The sequence below is a fragment of the Sinocyclocheilus rhinocerous genome, unplaced genomic scaffold, assembly GCF_001515625.1.
Source record: "Sinocyclocheilus rhinocerous isolate Xijiao unplaced genomic scaffold, SAMN03320098_v1.1 scaffold714, whole genome shotgun sequence".
NCBI classification, from domain to species: domain Eukaryota; kingdom Metazoa; phylum Chordata; class Actinopteri; order Cypriniformes; family Cyprinidae; genus Sinocyclocheilus; species Sinocyclocheilus rhinocerous.
Genome location: NW_015646165.1, coordinates 1,518,514 through 1,525,357, shown reverse-complemented (window position 1 = coordinate 1,525,357; position 6,844 = coordinate 1,518,514). Strand labels below are relative to the sequence as shown.

Sequence of the window (6,844 nt, the reverse complement as noted above, 5' to 3'; positions counted from 1 at the left end):
TAAGACTTGTCCACGCCTACCTAAAACGACTCATTCTAACACGCCCCCACATGTCTACGTCACGATGTGGGAAGATTTGCATAACGCCGCCCAAATGTTCACGCAAAGAAAGAAGGCCTAACTTTTATTCTCGCTGTAGTATTGTTGCCGCCACGCCATGTCGTGAAGCTGCTGTGTGTTTCGTTGTGAAAGCGAAACTACATTGTTTCGCCTTCCAAAAGAGGACGATATCAGCTTCGTCATGCCTGGAGCTGATCCGTGCTGGTCGCTGAGGAAATACATAAACTTCGCGCTGTGGATCGCCGGATCGGCTTTCACCGTGGACGAAGCGGAGTCCAGCCCGGGGTCGTCACATGTGGTTGCCACAAGCCCGCCGCCATTCTCAAGCCCGCCGGCCGTTCCTCACTCTAGCCCACCGGCCGTTCCTCACTCAAGACCACCGGCCTCCGCTCACTCAAGCCCGCCGTGTGTGACGCGTTTCAGAAAGGCGGGGCATAGAGGAGAAACAATAATGTACAGTATGTGGAAAATAATGTGTTTTTTGAACCTTAAACCGTATAAACACATTTCATTACACCAAATACACAAAATAATGTTATTTTTAGCAACATCATATGACCCCTTTAAACCTGCTATTAAAGATGCGTTTTGGTCGATTGAATCACGAGGGAGTAGATGTTCTCTGGTGACACATCTGGTGTTTTAATCTGTCTCTTTTGTCCACTTTCCTGATTTCTTTGAAGGGCAGGTATATGTATGGACTTTTTCTGATCTTTTGATCTGATATTGACAAATAAGCTTGCACAATTTACATATGGATCTGAAAGGAGGCAATGGAAAGCCATATGGAAGCAGCAGCTTTCATTTCTGCTCTGGTAGCCACAAAAATACACATGACTGTGGGTTTGTGTTAGAATCAGGAGTGGTAAGAGAACATTGTGCTTTTTAAATTTTTTTCATCTAGAAACCAAACTTATATTTTCAGACGGCAAAGTTTAAATCCATTCTGGCTAGTGCGTTTCAACAACACGTCCCGTACTGATTAAGAATTAGGCCAGTAGGCAGAGAGGAGGCGATCTTTAGTGGCTGTTCGAACACATTTGACCACATGAACGTTTACACTATGAAAGCAATCCAGTCAAATGCGTTTTCGACTACCTCTGGAAATGGTCGGAAGTGGACATCGTTCACACCTGTATTTAGCATTGTCCACTTGTGATCGGATCGACAAAAATGCATCTTAAGAAATGCCTAAGAACTGAGATGAACTTTAATTTTGTCCATCTTTAGGTTTTGAGGATGACAAAAACAATGCAAAATTTTGCATTTATCCTAACATGCAAAAAGCAATGAAGGACAGGACAGTTTGTTGATTTCAATTTCCTTGTTTTCTATTTGCTGTTGTGCTGGGAAAAACTGCCTACTGTGAATCCCATTGGTCCAACATCCTGCAAATTAAACATCAAATATGTTCTGATTGGCTGTAATTGTCACAGATTCACATTTAGTGTTGACGGAGAAATTGCTTGAATCTTGTCGCATCGCACCTAGTTAGGACACAATATAATATTCCTGCTATCTCATTTCCACTCTTCTATCTTCCTCCCCCCATTCTTGGTTCTGTAGCTTATTGCTTTGCCTCCTAATTGTTAGGCTAGGGAAAAAATGAAATCAGAATATGTTTACAAGTCTCTCGGGTGGTCAATTTTGATACATAATAAAAAACAATAGATAAATGTAATGCTGGAGCGGAAGAGAACAGCAGGAGACAGGTAATTTGTTGTGGATCGAGTGCTTCATGGTGCGTGGTGACAGATCACGGAATGAATGCTGGGAAACCTCATGGACTGTGTCTGTCTGTCTCATACACACACACACACACACACACACACACCAGCATCCTAATCAACACAATCCATATCATCTGAGAGCCACTGCTGTTCTCCCGCTCTCAGAGATGATGAATAAACCGACATCTCCAGTTTGGCTGCTCGAGGCTCTTTAGTGATTTTTAGCCTTTAGTAAGTTTTTGCAAGTACCGATTTCGTGCAAGTAGCCGTTATGATCAATAGGATAGGTTTACAGCTGAGAAAGTTCTAGTAGCTTCAAATCATTAGGTTTTCAGGCTTTTTCTGTCTGTCAAATTTCTGTAATACAGTGGTGTCAGCTTGTGGGTAAAAAGGTTGATAAATGTAATTAATAAAATGCAACTAACCATAATATTGTGCATAAAATAAAATAAAAATTGAGCTTTTAAAACAGAAAGGAAAAACCCTTCCCTATATTTTGTTGATTACATCAACAGTCAACTGTTTGCCATGTTAATATTTAATAATAATGGTAACAATAAACAATTCCAGTATTTAATGTTAAGTAGAATTTCTTTTCATTTTGTGTGATAATTTAGGTCATTTTGCTGTTAGGTAGCAACTTGAAGTCAAAAGCGTGGTTTTGGGGCAAAACCGGTTGACAACCCCTGATTTAATATTAATTGTATATGAAAGATATGACATTTGACAGTCATATTCATTTAGAGTCACAGGTAAAACATTTCTGTTTTCTTCTTTGCCTACAGGGTACTTTACAGAAATTCGTTGATGATTTGTTTGAGACGATATTCAGCACGGCTCACCGTGGCAGTGCCCTCCCTCTTGCCATCAAATACATGTTTGACTTCCTGGACGAGCAGGCGGACAAACACCAAATCACAGATTCAGATGTTCGGCATACCTGGAAGAGCAACTGGTGAGGAGTGGCACCGCTTAAACATTTCATTCATTGTAAAATTACTGTTTTATGAAATCAGACTTTTTTTCTAACCATCTGCCCATTCCCTTCCCCTTGTCCTCAGTTTGCCATTAAGGTTCTGGGTGAACGTGATCAAGAACCCTCAGTTTGTGTTCGACATCCACAAGAACAGCATCACAGATGCGTGTCTCTCCGTAGTGGCCCAAACCTTCATGGACTCCTGTTCTACATCTGAACACAAGCTCGGCAAAGATTCCCCTTCCAATAAGCTGCTCTACGCTAAAGATATTCCCAACTACAAGAACTGGGTAGAAAGGTAAGTGGAATGAGATCTTGCTTAGCAGAAAATGCCCTTATTAGTCGTTAATTATAACCTTCAAAGACCCCAAATCATCACGCTCATCTGGACCTGCTGTTTTGCTGTCCTGCAGGTATTACTCAGACATTGCGCGCATGCCCGCCATCAGTGATCAGGACATGAGCGCTTATCTCGCGGAGCAGTCCAGACTCCACCTGAGCCAGTTTAACAGCATGAGTGCCCTCCACGAGATCTACTCCTACATAACCAAGTACAAAGACGAGGTGAGAGAAAGAAAGGCAGACGGAATATGTCATGTTAATATTTGTACATTGTTTGAGCAATGCAGTTAATGGTCATAATAAACCATTTGAATATTTAATGTTAAGGACAATTCATTTTAGTATGTTAAATTTAGGTAATTTTGGTGTTGGGTAGCAACTTTGTTGACATTTTAGGCAAAACCAGTTGAACCATATATATATAATTTCTTTTGTTGTAAATAATATGCATAATATGCCATAAGTAACAAACATTTCAAACACATTGTCATATGACCACACTGTTGCATGGCTAGTTCCACAAGTTGCATCTAGTTATCTCAGAAATTAATAAAAAAATTTGCATAAAACTTAAATCAAACACTGAGTCAAGAAATAGATGTTTGAGCAACATTAGATACAAAATCCCAGTTAATATCACTTTCAGTTTATTTTGGAAATAGAAGGTCAAGTTGAGCATGTTACATCATGGGATACGCTATTTCATACAGTGCGCTCTGGTTGCACACTTTATAATTCAGCAAATAGGTAGTAGCTGATTCATGCATACAGAAAATTATTTTGCTATAAATAATGCATGCTACTTTTATTTTTTAAATAGTGTGTAGAATGCTATTCTATGGAAGCCCGTTTCCGCCACTGAATAAAAAAAAAAAAAAGGTTATTACGACTTTTTATCTCACAATTCTGACTTTTTTTCACAGAATTGTGAGATATAAACTCACAATTGCAAGTTATAAAGTCAGAATTGCGAGATATAAAATCACAATTGCAGTTCTGACTTTATTTCTCAGAATTGCGACTTTGTCTCTCAATTGCAAGTTTATATCATGCAATTCTGACTTTATTTCTCAGAATTGCGAGTTTATATCTCACAATTATGACTCTTTAACTCACAATTGTGAGTTTATATCACGCAATTATGAGAAAAAAAGTCAGAGTTGTGAGATAAAAAGTCGCAATTACCTTTTTTATTTTTTATTCAGTGGCGGAAACGGGCTTCCATACTATTCTGTAGATATTTCATAGAGGAAAAGATGAAGAAATATGGCGGCTACTCTGACTAGTACATCAGATTTCGACCAAAGCAGGCCAGAATAGGCTGTTAAAATGGCAAAATCTGAAATCTAACACTTTTAATACATGGCCATTCAGATACAGTATTATCCATGTAGCCCTTCACACGTAACGCCATCTGACAGCACACACGAGATCATGTGTCAAAAGCAGTGACTCATTCCAGCCAGGCTGGATAAATGGAGAGATAATGAGCTGCCGAAGGAAACCATTTAGTTCTTCCTCACACAGAAATGAGGGAGTGCGTGTGTGTGTGTGTGTGTGTGTGTGTTTTAGTGAAAAGAAAAGAAAGAGACACAGTGGGTCTGCATAATTATTCCTACATTTGCAACTGTGTTTCTTCACCTATTAAGCAGATATAAAAAGGTGTCCATAGTTAGCACCTAGCCTTGTTTCTTTCTAAATGATTTCATTTCCGTCTTCTATTTCCTTACCTTCGGGAGAGTTTAGTCTAACACAACTCATCAAACATCATCTCGGCTCTCTATGAAACCGTTCTCCCTCTCTCTGTCTGACATTAATACACTGCAGCTGGTTGCGTTTTAAACAGCCGTTTATGTTCATTAGTCTTTATTATCCAGATGCACACGTGTCCACATGAATACCCTCGCTGAACCTGCATGAAAACAGGAGGGAAATTAGCAGTCCATTATCTGACGCTGAGGGAGCTGGAGATTCTTTTCTTTGCCGTTTCCTTTACATTTCGACACTTGCTTTTGGTTAAACCAAGCAGATGGGTGTTAGCATCACACGCTGTTTCGCAAACAAGTTCTGAGCGGCACATTTGCATTTCCGTCAGCAGACAGACACATACCCAAAGGAAGTGATGAAGTCAAGTGGTTAAAGATCTTGACTGGTAGAAGGTTGTAGGTTTGAAACCCACCTTGTTTAAAATCAATATTATTATTGTGAACCATTAAATTTAAATTCACTGAAACGACTTTTCTTTTCTGCTGACATCATCAAGGCCTTCTATTTTTAGCCCCTCCCCCAGCAATTTTTCATGATACAATCAATTCCCGTTGCATAAAATCAAATTTAAATGGGTAACAAACACTTTAAAGATGACTTTAAAGTCTCCTAGGTAGTTTACTTACTAGTTCATAAAACCTAATTGGGATATAATGGGTGTTGTAGTGACTTTGGTGTAATTTTTGTATCTATATGTATCTTTTTCTACATCCTGACCGACACAGGAAACATCTTTAAGCACTTGTGCAATAAAATAAAGAGCAAAAACCCATGTTAAGTGTGTAATTAAGGCTTTGTGTATTTTATCATTTCTATGCTGAGTATTATGGGAAATGCAATTTTTTCACACAAGCCTGTTGCCTCATAAACCAACTAAATAAGTACCAACTAAACTGTGACAGCACTCAAATCTGAGGTCATTTCCTCCTCTACAGATCCTGTCCGCACTACAGAAGGACGAGTTAGCTCGGCGACAGAGACTGCGCAGTAAACTGGAACAGGTTATCGATACCATGGCTCTGGCAAGCTGAGGACCCCCTCCCCGTCTCTCCACCCACCTCAGCTGACTCCCTCCGACCTCCTGACCCTCGCCCACAGTCATACACATGCACGCGCACACACACACACACACACACACTAAGCTAACAGACTGCAAGGACAGAAGCAGTACACTGGAGACCCCTCAGCCCAGGGTGGAAATCCTCTTTCATCACTTCCTTTGAACTCAACATGCACCAGAATGTCTCCTCGGACGCCACGTCCAACCAATAGTACTTTGTTTTTTGGATTTTTATCATTTTGAAGTGTGTGTTGAGCCACGCTTGTGTGCTTTTACTCACCAAGGATGTCTTGTATTATGAGCCAGAATACCTTAAAGCCCATGAAGGATAAAAGCGGTGTGCCCCCCCCACACACACACACACACAAATGGAATTTTGTTTACGCGCTCAATTTAACATTTTTATTTTTTTGGTAACTCTTTGGGTTGATTGAACAGCTCACTCACTCCAGTCTCCTGCCACTTGTGTTACTGCTGAATTTGCACAATTTACAGGAACTACAACAAATGAAAATGATATAAATATATATATAAATGTGTATAGATATATAAATACAACTGCATTTTTATACAAAAAGAGTGAAAAGATGCATACAAAGTTTTCCATTTTAACATAGAAAAGAATAAGATGAATTTGATATGTGAAACAAAGACTGAACTATGAAAAAAATATTGAAAAAATTGTCCTGTGCCATGTTTTATTTGAATGTTGTTTAGTGCAAAAAAAAATTATTTTCTTTAGATAAAATGTGCTATGATTTAAATGTTGACTACCCTAGTGACTGAAGAACTGAGAGTGAAAAAAATGTGACAAACTCAGACAAATGTGTCCCATGTGGTACCTAGTGTATTTGGGGGAAATTGTCCTCACGAAAAACAAGGTTCATTGTTTAGTTGGTGGATGAATCT

At 39.3% G+C, this 6,844-nt stretch overlaps 1 pseudogene; it reads left to right on the top strand.

Annotated features, from left to right (window-relative positions):
• LOC107707032 (plexin-A1-like) overlaps positions 1 to 6,486 on the top strand; it is a 239,176-nt pseudogene extending 232,690 nt beyond the window's left edge.
• The last annotated feature ends 358 nt before the right edge of the window (positions 6,487 to 6,844 follow it).